Source organism: Engystomops pustulosus, chromosome 11 (genome assembly GCF_040894005.1).
Source record: "Engystomops pustulosus chromosome 11, aEngPut4.maternal, whole genome shotgun sequence".
NCBI classification, from domain to species: domain Eukaryota; kingdom Metazoa; phylum Chordata; class Amphibia; order Anura; family Leptodactylidae; genus Engystomops; species Engystomops pustulosus.
In genome coordinates this window covers 82681383-82695080 of record NC_092421.1, presented here as the reverse complement: position 1 = coordinate 82695080, position 13698 = coordinate 82681383, and the positions used below count along the sequence as shown (strand labels likewise).

General features: G+C 40.9%; 1 long non-coding RNA gene across 1 annotated transcript; it reads left to right on the top strand.

Moving 5' to 3' along the window:
* Window positions 1-3024: 3024 nt before the first annotated feature.
* Window positions 3025-6425, top strand: LOC140106657 (uncharacterized). Its single transcript, XR_011850831.1, has 3 exons — window positions 3025-3159; window positions 5712-5819; window positions 6211-6425. It is a non-coding gene; the product is annotated as an uncharacterized lncRNA (long non-coding RNA).
* Window positions 6426-13698: the final 7273 nt, after the last annotated feature.

Here is a 13698-nt window from a genome sequence, read left to right as displayed (position 1 = left end):
ACAATCTGCTCAGCTCCTCCTGCTCTATAACATGCTGCCTGCAGATTGTAAGCTATGTACAATCTGCTCAGCTCCTCCTGCTCTATAACATGCTGCCTGCAGATAGGACACTATGTACAATCTGCTCAGCTCCTCTTGCTCTATAACATGCCGCTGCAGACAGGACACTATGTACAATCTGTTCAGCTCCTCCTGCTCTATAACATGCTGCTTTGCAGATAGGGCACTATGTACAATCTGCTCTATAACATGCTGCCTACAGATAGGACACTATGTACAATCTGCTCAGCTCCTCCTGCTCTATAACATGCTGCCTGCATATAGGACACTATGTACCATCTGCTCAGCTCCTCCTGCTCTATAACATGCTGCCTGCAGATAGGACACTATGTACAATCTGCTCAGCTCCTCCTGCTCTATAACATACTGCCTGCAGATAGGACACTGTGTACAATCTGCTCAGCTCCTCCTGCTCTATAACATGCTGCCTGCATTTTGACCTGCTTCTCCAAAGTGACAGGTTCCATGTAAGAGAAGGATCACACACGTTTGGGTTACTATGCGGGTAAAAAGTTACTCCTAGATAGCCATATAGCTGAATCCTGTTACTAGTCACTTGTATACTGAGGACGGTAATTGCTGCACAAAAATCAACAGAGATTTCAAATCTAAAACAAAGAGAAAAATCTGAATATAATAATAATATATAGTAATTCCTTTATTTATATAGCGCACACAGATAATGCAGCGCTGCACCGAGCTGCCGGGTCAGTCGTATCATAATGGAGGAATAAACGACAGCTATAAATGACTCTCACTGTAAGAAAAGGCAGAGACATTGAGGGGTTAATGTTACATGGTGTTAGGGGGGTGTTTATAAGTTTAGGGATTTTTTTTTTCCGTCTTCTAGAGAAATTGTGTAGAAGGTTCTTCAATTACAAAAACAACAAATGGGAAGAAAACTCCGTCCCTCTGTCTCTACACATCAGGAAAAGAGGGGAGATGGGTCACTGAACGGCAGAACGAAACTTTGCCTTCTCTTTAATTAAAATCAGAAGTTTTTGCCGTTGAGCAGAAAATCCCTGAAAGAAATGGAAATTGTACATTTTATTGTGTCAGTTACAGAGAAGAATTGTGGATTTTCTATTTTTACAAATATTGATAAAAAAAATAAATAACAAATAAATATTGAGAATTCCAAGAGATACATTGGGGCAGATTTACTTACCCGGTCCATTCGCGATCCAGCGGCGCGTTCTCTGCGGTGGATTCGGGTCTGGCCAGGATTCATTAAGGTAGTTCCTCCGCCGTCCACCAGGTGGCGATGCTGCGCTGAAAAGCATCGGAACGCGATGGAATACACCGAGCCGGGCTGAGTAAAGGTAAGTGCAAGCTCCGCGACAGGTTTTTTTTTTTTTTTAAATGCGGCGGTTTTTCCGAATCCGTCAGGTTTTCGTTCGGCCACGCCCCCCGATTTCCATCGCGTGCATGCCGACACCGATACGCCACAATCCGATCGCGTGCACCAAAATCCCGGGGCAATTCAGGGGAAATCGGCGCAAATCGGAAATATTTGGGTAACACGCCGGGAAACCGCGAATCGGGCCCTTAATAAATGACCCCCACTGTATTTCCCACCATCGGAAAATGTTATTGTTGCAATGAAGCCCATTAGGTTCTGGGCAATTAAAGGGGCGCACTCTGGGTTTACCTTTACAATTCCCAAAAAATGCTTAGGAGTGGAGTAAAATGAAAAGTGGGGCCTCATTGCAAAATTGTGCTGCGTGATCAAAGCAGTGATGGTCATTGGGTCCCCCTGACACCGCTGGATCCGTATTAGCCATCCTGGTGGTAGTTACGAGACTGGGGAATTTCTTAATGTTGAAAAAATAGGATTTATGGAGGTTCATACATGCGTTGTAGGATTTGTTTTTAGCCTCCATTGGAAAATCTGTCCAAAATTTTGGAAATCTCATCCACTAAATGTGGTAAATAATATAATGAGTCTGATTACAGTCATTGGGGTACAAGGGATAGTTTTGGTTTCTATTCCAGCCCCGGTGTGAATATTTTTATTCCTATAATGGACTAGAAAAGCAAAAAGCCCAGCGGTAATGTGAACAAGTCTACAGAAACCTTATAGAGCAGTGATGGCGAACCTTTTATAGACCGAGTGCCCAAACTGCAACCAAAATTCACTTATTTACTGAAGATACATGGCATTTTAAGTAGTAATTTTGTACTACCTGTTCCTCCACATCTTTCAATCGTATCGGGCCCCTTGAAGCCACCAAGACAGTTGAAAGAAGGAAGGCAAATTCAGACTATCATTGTAGCGTCTCTCTAGGGTCTCTCTGTACAGGATGAATGGTGGGTCCAGCAGGAGGACCTCCAAAAATATTGCAGTTCTGTCAAAACCGTCTAACTTTTCCCGCAGTTCCAAACAGCCGAAGAAGTTTCGCTTTAAAATAGCGCTGAGAGCAGCATTTCTTAAGTTGCCTGGGACTAAAGGAAGATTCAGTGTTTGGTGAACTCTGACCTGGGGTGATGGCCTGAGTGCCAGCAGAAAGGGCTCTGAGTGCCACCTCTGGCACCCGTGCCATAGGTTCGCCACCACTGCTATAGAAGAATCAGCCCTTACCACTTCACGACTGGTGATGTTTCTGAGTGTGGCCTCCAAGGTAAATTCTCTTTGTCTAGCTAAAAAACAATTCTATGGTACAAATCTTTTTTTTTTTTTGGCAAGAAAAAAGGTCAGAAACCGGACTAATTTTCATATTCCGTTTTAGGATAATTCAATCCATTCATAATATTTATTCAAAAAATTAATCTCCCAATTTTCATGTACATTGCAATGTCAAATATGTGCAAATTGTCCGGTACAATGTGACCGTATCAATGTTAGAGCCATTCCCCTCTGGGTAGATAATAAATTAGAGTGGATAAAAGGACCTTTGATGATGTCATAAGGGCACTATAGCTCCTCTAGTTGCATTCTCTCTCTCTGGATGCTTGATTGTTCTCTGTTGTTCTCCTGGCGGTGCTGTTGTCTTTCACTCTACGATGTACTGGTCATGAAGGTCCATGGAGAACTTACTTGGTTTTTGGTCGGCTCGCGGGATAAGAATCCATGGGAACTCTATAATTAAATTTAACAATGTATTTATTAATTATGTACTTTGGTTTTTAGGAAACATAGGCAGGATGTCATTTGATTAAGTAGAAATAATGAATTGAAGTTAAGGTAATAATAATGCTTTGAAAACATCATATGCGGCCTTTTTTTTATATTTGTAATTTACATATTTGAAGATGGGGAGATATGATAGGTTATATGTGAAAAATTTAATTAAATTAAAATTAAATTAAAATTAAAAATAATAATTAAAAAAAAAAAAGTTCAAAAAAAAAAGAAAGAAAAAAAAAGGAACTTATTTGGACTTGGACCTCCTCTTACCACAAGGAGAATGAGCAAACCAGGGATCACTTGCAGCGCACCCTTAGAAGGCACCTAAAACAGCTGGTGAAAAGATGGGTTCACACCTTGGGTTCTGATCAACCTCCTCCTACACAAGATTGGACACAAGTTTACAACATCATCAAAGTTCCTCTAGTCCATTACGATCTAGCTACTCTCCAGATAGGATTGTCTTAGATTCTACAACTTATGGCAGACCTTACGTGACATGTAACGGGGGCTTCAGAGTGGAATATCAGGACTTTGCATGAATAGGATGATGGAGAAGAAGACTTCTGAATCTTTCGATGATTTTGATGAGATTTTCTATTAGGGAGCAGATGATAGAAATTGGTTATTATGTTCTGTATACAAAACAGAACTGGTCACACAGGGGTGCCCCAGCCATGAGGCAAGTTGAACCTCTCACCTCAGGCAGCGGCATCTGCAGCAAGAAGAGGGGCGGCACGCAGGCTGCAGCCACTTGCTACAAAGTAGGACCTGACACTTAAAAATTGTATCTCTCGTCACATCTGATGTCCGCCTAGGTGTAAGTCACTGCCCGGAGAATCCACCTTCTAGAACAGGGGTCTCAAACTCGCGGCCCGCGGGCCAACTGCGGCCCGCGGGACAACATTTTGCGGCCCCCACCTGGAAAAGCACCGCGGTCGGGTCGCGCTGCATGGAGAGGGGTGAGCCCTTACCATAGCCGGTAAGTCTTTGCTGCATATTGCAGCAAAGGCTTACTGGTAACACCCGCGATCGGTGCTAGCACCGATCGCGGGTGTTTTTACAGCGTGGGCTGCCGGCAAAGCTGCCGACAGCCTCAAACAGATAGCTGCGCATGGGCGCCGCCATCTTACCTGGGATCGCCGCTCCCCGTGACGTCATCGGGGGCGGCGATCCGTCTCCATGGTAGCCTCGGGTCTTCCGAAGACCCGAGGCTATTTCGTTTTAACCCCTTCATTACAATGTGCTGATAGCACATTGTAATGAATGAGGAGGAAAATCCCCTTATACTGCCATACTGTAGTATGGCAGTATATGGTAGGATCGATCAGACAACCTAGGGTTAAAGAACCCTAGGGAGTCTGAAAAATAGTATAAATAAAAATAAAAAAAAGTTTTTAAAAAAAAAAATTAGAATAAAAAAAAATTAAATTTCAAATCACCCCCCTTTCCCTAGAACTGACATAAATATAAATAAACAGTAAAAATCATAAACACATCAGGTATCGACGCGTCCGAAAATGCCCGATCTATCAAAATATAATAACGTTTTTTACAATGCGTTTTACCCCGTTACGGAAAATAGCGCCCAAAGTCGAAAATGGCACTTTTTTGCCATTTTGAAAAATATAAAAAAATCTATAAAAAGTGATCAAAAGGTCGTACAGTCCTAAAAATGATATCATTGAACATATTATCAAATTTCGCACTGAGCCCCTGACTGGGCTCAGTGCGGTAGGAGCTTGGGACCCCTCGGTGCACAGGACGCGTTCATAGAGAAAACACGTCTCCCAGCTTGGGGCTTTCCTTGCACTGGGAGACGCCATGACATTTGAATCTGAATAATGATATTTTGTAAGCGCATTTTGTGTGGAAAACTTGATGCGGCCCAGCCTTACCCAGAATCTACCTCCAGCGGCCCCCAGGTAAATTGAGTTTGAGACCCCTGTTCTAGAACATAGTAACTAATATATTAATATTAGATCGGGCTGAGGGGGGAGGACATCTAAAGCTTCATATATTATTTGGCATAAAAAAATGTTAACAAATCAGTTCTGAATTTTCTTTTTAACTTCTATTTTTATTTTTTTAATTTAAAACTTTTTCATTTGCCCTCCATATCTGTATACAGGTGGTCCCCTACTTAAGAACACCCGACTTACAGACGGACCTCTCTGCCCACTGTGACCTCTGGTGACCTCTCTGGATGTTACTATAGCCCCAGACTGCAGTGATCGCCTGTAAGGTGTCTGTAATGAAGCTTTATTGATAATCTTTGTTCCCATTACAGCAAAAAAAATTTTAAACTCCGATTGTCACTGGGGCAAAAAATGTTTTTGTCTCTAGCTACAATTCTAAAATATAAAATTTCGACTTACATACAAATTCAATTTAAGAACAAACCTATGGACCCTATCTTGTACAGGACTGCCTGTATTATATAAATATTTTATATTGAATGTATCGGAGCTGGATCCTAAATCCGGCACTTTTTACATGCGGAAAACCTATTCCATTCTAACAGATCATATGCACAAGAGACAACAAATTCCCCTCTGCTACATCTCGTTTAGAAGAGAGTCTGTGGATTGCGGTGTGAACGCGGTAACTCCTTTAAATCTGTCTGGTACAGGTATGGCATATTCTTTATTTTCGGAGTAATATTGTGCAGAAGCAGGCGGCCTCATGTACTCAGGCATTATGACGGTTCCCCAGTGAGGACTGTATCATTTGGCTAGCTTTCTCATTGCTGTCCCTTCTGTAGGCTCTGCCAGATGCCAAGAGCTGAGCGCAGCTGCCAGAGGGCTAAGCACAAGGTTAGATCTAGCAGAGTGGGTGGGTTGCAAAGACGCTCTCCCGAGACCCTGGGAGGGAAGCAACTAGAAACAGCCACTTAATATCTATTTAGAAACAGGGAGCATTTGTGAGCGCCGTCCCCATTACTGCTAAAAAGATGCAAATTTGGTGAAATAATCATATGTATGTCTGGAGGCGATCTCTCGAGTTCCCCTGTTTCTTTACAGTAGTGAAGGTATTAGTGTAAGACACACAGCAAGGCCGGGCTCACGTTGCTCAGAGGAAGCCCCAAACCAAACTCTACCAAGTGCAACAAAAGAAACTTTATGCTGCAAAGGACTGACAGCTCATCCAGCCCGGGCTCCACAGAGTCCTCAAGGCTGGTTACAGGGCGGCGGGAAGAAAAGCAAACGGGAAATTACAGGAACATTTGCAACAATCGAAAAAATAAATAAATAACGGCTCCCAAAATGTCCCTTGTTTTATGCAGTTTTTTTTTTTTTTATTATTATTATTATTATTATTGCATGTTTTTGCATTTAGGATCTATCGAGTTTTTATGATTTAAAAAAAAAAAAAAATTTGACAACCAATAAAGATTTACATACATTTTTTTTAAAAATTTGATTAATGAAGAGATTCCCCTCCCAATTACATTAACAAAAACATTAAATAATTAAAATGGTTTAACTTTGGGGCCTTTTCATATTTTTATTTGCCAAATCTGATGAAGGATAGGAACAATGTTTTCTGGAAAATAATTTAAGAATTTTAATTTTTTTTTTTTTTTTTTTTTGCAGGAGGGGGTTGTTATTAATTAAAGGGGATGTCCAACTAAAAAAAAAATGTAAAAGTATTACATAAAGCAGAACAACACGCATATATTACATTTGTCTTTGGTCAAGCTACGACAGTCTATTGCCCACAACATCGGATCCCAGTGGGGACGTTCTATTCATGCCATAAAAAACATAATTTTAAATAAAGTTACAATTTTTTTTTTTTTAGAAAATATTGAATTGTAACTAAATGCTTGAGAAAGTTCTTCTGCATCCTGTCACTAGCAGATCCTCTGGTGAGTCTTGCTTCTGCTCTGACGTGTTCCTCTGATATTAGTGGCCCTCAATCCCACACCAAATCCGATTGCACTGATAGGGCCCCATTTCTGTTGTGGCAGACATTGTGGTCAGTGATTGGTGGAGCTGGTCACAGGTCACAGGTCATTGCTTGTGACCATACTTGGGCCTGAAACCCCTAGTTGTCGGCTTCATGCCTTTATGTTACACTATTTTTATGGGATTTGGAGAACTCATTTAAGTACCCTTTTATATTTGAATACCGAAAATTAAAAAGAGACCTTTACTAGAGAGTTTATTCACCTTCTATCAACTCCCTATAGATATTAACAGTATCCAGGACAAGAAGGACATGTTGACCCTGGCTTAGTACCAGAAGTGATGGCATGAACTGTGAATTTAAGATTTGAGATGCCGACGTAATCCAGTAGGGGAGGGTTAAATCTCTCCGACCCACAGATGAACCCTAAATTGGATAGTGTAGTTTCTTATTCTCCTTACATATCTATGTGATCTGCCTGAACTCTCCACTGGTAAGACACAGATATTGAGAGAAGTTTTAACTTCAGAAGTTTTAACCAGGTCAAGTTGAGACACAGTGACCTATCACCTATTTGCATGATCTTCTCCCAATTTCTATCCTGACTAATGACACAATGTAGGGCGTCAAACCACAACACAGCCTATTCCTGGGCAAATACTGGTGCTGGGTTCTTTTCCTCTCTACCAAATGTAGGCAACCATGAACCACCGTCAAAGTTGGCCCCTCGACCATCCAATATGCTGACCTTACTCCCGTTAAGGGTCAACTGGACACTAAGAGGAAACGTTCAAGGGAACATGTAGAGAAGAAGAGTAAAGGAAACAATGAAGAAGGAGAACTGTTACCCAGATTCTTATTTTTTTAAGTATTTGTTCTGCAAATTCTTCAGTTTTATTCTCTACGTTCCAAAAACATTTTCCGATACAACAAATTACGTTTTTTTCAACTTTTAAAGAAAAAAGGCATTAAAAATATGGGACTTACTTTTAAAAGTAGACCAATGTACTGAAGCAACCATATATAATTTCTGGTGTACGGGAGCCCTACAAGTTAGGAGTCCTGCGTGGTACAAGGTACCAAAGTACGGTGACCCTATGTGGTCATCGGGGTCCCATCATTGCACCTGCAGGTATCTTGGCAAACTGGAAATTGAAAGGAACCAGTAACTTCAATAGGACGTGATGTTTGCATTTTTCTACTCTTTCTATTTCTACTCTTTTTCTATCTTTCTAGTCATCATTTTGGGGAGGGGGGTCTCAACATTGGCAGCCCCCTCAATTATTAAGTCAAGATGATCCAGTAGAGAGAAAATGAGATTTAGAGTGTTATTCCCAAATAACTAAAAATGATTAATAAAATAAAGTATTACAGGCAATCCCCTACTTAAGGACACCCGACTTACAGACAACCCCTAGTTACATACGGACCCCCCTGCCCACTGTGACCTCTGGTGACCTCTCTGGATGTTACTATAGTCCCAGGCTGCAATGATCAGCTGTAAGGTGTCTGTAATGAAGCTTTATTGATAATCCTTGGTCCCATTACAGCAAAAAATTTTGTTTAGATCTACAATTATAAAATATACAGTTCTGACTTACATACAAATTCGACTTAAGACCAAACCTATGGAACCTATCCTGTACATAACCCGGGTACTGGCTGTATACTGGATTGTCTAGAGTAAAGTTGGTTCGGAGGATGACACTCTTGGGGCTTCCATTATCACATGGTTTCTGCCTAATTTCATTGGAACCAATTTATCCTTCTATACAATGGGCCACATTTATCACTTGTTTTTTCTGTTGTTTTTGCGCCTTTTCGTTTAGGCGCACCGTTTTTGCGCCATTTTTGCGATTAAACGTCAAACTAGCCGCGCAGCTAAAATAACCAGCTATCCCTCATCTATCGTTCATTTCCAGATGTTTTGCTGCGCCTAATGATATTCATCACGTGCGACTTTTGCATTTAGGCGCAAAAACGGGCGCAAAAACACTCCAGCCCGAAGGTGGCATTATCTGAGAAGAAAGCACTGAGCCCCTGTGCAGAACAGCTCATTTCTAGCAGCAAAGCTTAGCCAGACACTAGAACATATAATAGATACATTAGATACATTACAGACACTAGAACATATAATAGATACAATTAGATACTCTGCAGACACTGGTACATATAATAGATACATTACATACACTGCAGACACTAGAACATATAATAGATACATTAGATACTCTGCAGACACTGGTACATATAATAGATACATTAGATACACTGCAGACACTAGTACATATAATAGATACATTAGATACACTGGAACATATAATAGATACATTAGATACACTGCAGACACTAGAACATATAATAGATACAATTAGATACATTACAGACAGGAGCTGCAGACTCTATTTACAGTTCATCACCTTCTATTTACAAAATATTCTGCAAAACGCTGAGCTCACAGCAAGAGCAAGAGAAGTTTGCACAAGTTTGCAGAAGCTTGCAGAATTTTGCAGATACTACAAACAAGGGTCCCCCATGTAATTCTGCACAGTGTCTGAGGGGGATATTGTGCAGAATTACAGGGGTGCAGCAGGAGACCAGCACTGGGGGATCCCCTCCAGGAGAAGCCCCTGCTGAGGAGGTCACTGGGTGCAGGGTGTCACACACCTGGGTGCTGCTGTGAGTGTTATCTCCATTCTGGGATGTGGGAGAAGCAGAGAGGAGCTTGTAGCAGGATCACATGTAAGAGCCCGAATCTAACATTGCGCCTAAACTGCGCCTAAACTGTGTTAAAGTAAAGTGATTAATAAGAGGCAGAAAATATACTTATCACAGATGGTTGTAGCTTGTGATAATTCTGGCAAAACAGTGCGACAGAATTTAGGCGCAACTACTACACTTAGGCGCACAAAAGTGATAAATGTGGCCCAATGTGTATGGGCATCGTGCAAGAACACCTGGGAGTCTTCAACCTAGCAAGGACCGACCTCAGCAGGTCACTGGTGGTGCCCCATGCATGACCCAATACCAAGAGACAATTCCATTTTTTTCTTTCCTTTCCATTTTTTGGCTGAACAAATTGATGCACCCAATGGAAGTTATCGACTCGAAACAATGTAACATTGTCCTCATCCGGGGTGATACAAGAAAGCTCTGCCCCAGAATACTGACAGACATCTACAAGAGCAGATTATATCGTAAGGTAGATATATAGATGACTACGAATAGGAGGGTAGATTTCTGGGGGCCCCAAACTGCATTGTTGTCCAGTGGAGTTCAGTGTTGGACCCCCAATAGATGATAGATAGATAGATAGATAGATAGGAGATAGATAGATAGGAGATAGATAGATAGATAGATAGATAGATAGATAGATAGATAGAAGATAGATAGATAGATAGATAGATAGATAGATAGATAGAAGATAGATAGATAGATAGATAGATAGGAGATAGATAGATAGATAGATAGATAGATAGGAGATAGATAGATAGATAGATAGATAGATAGATATATAGATAGGAGATAGATAGATAGGAGATAGATAGATAGATAGATAGATATGAGATAGGTAGATAGATAGATAGATAGATAGATAGATAGATAGATAGATAGATAGATAGGAGATAGATAGGAGATAGATAGATGGATAGATAGATAGGAGATAGATAGATAGATAGATAGGAGATAGATAGATAGATAGATGGATAGATAGATAGATAGATAGATAGATAGGAGATAGATAGGAGATAGATAGATAGATAGATAGATAGGAGATAGATAGATAGATAGATAGATAGATAGATAGATAGATAGATAGATAGATAGGAGATAGATAGATAGGAGATAGACAGATAGATGGATAGATAGATAGATAGATAGATAGATAGATAGATAGATAGATAGATAGATAGGAGATAGATAGATAGGAGATAGATAGATAGGAGATAGAAAGATAGATAAGATAGAAAGATAGATAGATAGATATTTTTTTAATTGTTCTAGCAACTTAACCCTTTGAGGTGCCTTGCAGTCCCAGGCAATGATACAGTCAGGCTGTCATGGAGCTGCCTGGGACGTGGCGGATGATGTGAACACGTTGTCACATTATGATGTTGCTTTAGGCTGCGGAAAAAAATGATGTTCAGTTTCAAAAGAGAGTAAGCTCTCAACACACAACAGAACAAAACGGGGGAAAAGGAAATTCCCTCCATATCCAGGGAGAGGGTGTAGTGTCCCGGCTTCGCTCGGCTGTCAGCTCCTCACTTGTTGTAGCAGAAAGCGGCTTTGAAATGCAACATCACGGCACAAGCATGGGAGATGCCGAGAGAGTGATGGAGCCGCGGTGCCAGTGCTCATCCCACTGCAACACCGCAGGAAGTTACCGCCAGAGGTGGATCAGGCTCCTTCTACTGCGGAAACACTTGACAAAGCTGATACTAGTACAGATGTAGCAGTGCTGATACTAGTACAGATGTAGCAGAGCTGATACTAGTACAGATGTAGCAGAGCTGATACTTGTACAGATGTAGCAGAGCTGATACTAGTACAGATGTAGCAGAGCTGATACTAGTACAGATGTAGCAGAGATGATACTAGTACAGATGTAGCAGAGCTGATACTAGTACAGATGTAGCAGAGCTGATACTAGTACAGATGTAGCAGAGCTGATACTTGTACAGATGTAGCAGAGCTGATACTTGTACAGATGTAGCAGAGCTGATACTTGTACAGATGTAGCAGAGCTGATATTAGTACAGATGTAGCAGAGATGATACTAGTACAGATGTAGCAGAGATGATACTAGTATAGATGTAGCAGAGATGATACTAGTACAGATGTAGCAGAGCTGATACTAGTACAGATGTAGCAGAGCTGATACTAGTACAGATGTAGCAGAGCTGATACTAGTACAGATGTAGCAGAGCTGATACTAGTACAGATGTAGCAGAGCTGATACTTGTACAGATGTAGCAGGGCTGATACTAGTACAGGAGAGTTGATACTTGTCCAGATGTAGCAGAGCTGATATTAGTACAGATGTAGCAGAGATGATACTTGTACTAGCTCTGCTACATCTGTACTAGTATCAGCCCTGCTACATCTGTACTAATATCAGCTCTGCTACATCTGTACTAGTATCAGCCCTGCTATATAATTTAAGCAGAGCTGATACTAGTACAGATGTAGCAGAGCTGATACTAGTACAGATGTAGCAGAGCTGATACTAGTACAGATGTAGCAGAGCTGATACTTGTACAGATGTAGCAGAGCTGATACTTGTACAGATGTAGCAGAGCTGATACTAGTACAGATGTAGCAGAGCTGATATTAGTACAGATGTAGCAGAGATGATACTTGTACAGATGTAGCAGAGATGATACTAGTACACATGTAGCAGAGCTGATACTAGTACAGATGTAGCAGAGCTGATACTAGTACAGATGTAGCAGAGATGATACTAGTACAGATGTAGCAGAGATGATACTAGTACAGATGTAGCAGAGCTGATACTAGTACAGATGTAGCAGAGCTGATACTAGTACAGATGTAGCAGAGCTGATACTAGTACAGATGTAGCAGAGCTGATACTAGTACAGATGTAGCAGGGCTGATACTTGTACAGATGTAGCAGGGCTGATACTAGTACAGGAGAGTTGATACTTGTCCAGATGTAGCAGAGCTGATATTAGTACAGATGTAGCAGAGATGATACTTGTACTAGCTCTGCTACATCTGTACTAGTATCAGCCCTGCTACATCTGTACTAATATCAGCTCTGCTACATCTGTACAAGTATCAGCTCTGCTCTGCTACATCTGTACTAGTATCAGCCCTGCTATATAATTTAAGCAGAGCTGATACTAGTACAGATGTAGCAGAGCTGATAATTGTACAGATGTAGCAGAGCTGATACTAGTACAGATGTAGCAGTGCTGATACTTGTACAGATGTAGCAGAGCTGATAATTGTACAGATGTAGCAGAGCTGATAATTGTATAGATGTAGCACAGCTGATACTTGTACAGATGTAGCAGTGCTGATACTTGTACAGATGTAGCAGTGCTGATACTTGTACAGATGTAGCACAGCTGATACTTGTACAGATGTAGCAGTGCTGATACTTGTACAGATGTAGCAGAGCTGATAATTGTACAGATGTAGCAGAGCTGATAATTGTATAGATGTAGCACAGCTGATACTTGTACAGATGTAGCAGTGCTGATACTTGTACAGATGTAGCAGAGCTGGATATGTCATCTAGTGAGGGGGTGTATGTAGCCTTTTACAGATCCACACACTGTGATATCCCATCACATAGTGAGCCAGATAGCGAACTCATCTCTGCTGCACGTGCACAGAAGGAGGCAACGACCAAGTGCTTGACTTTAAAAATTCTGCATGTTCAACTTTTTTTTCGAGTCGTGTTTTCTAATAGAGAGAAAAGTGTAAAAAATAATGACGGCATTAACTTATATAGAAAATAAAAAGCCAAAACGAATTGCAAAAGGGAATGGGATTTGCTCAAATTTTTAAAGAAAATTAATAAAAAAAAATAAATGACACAAAAAATGTAAATACATTCAGATAATAATAAA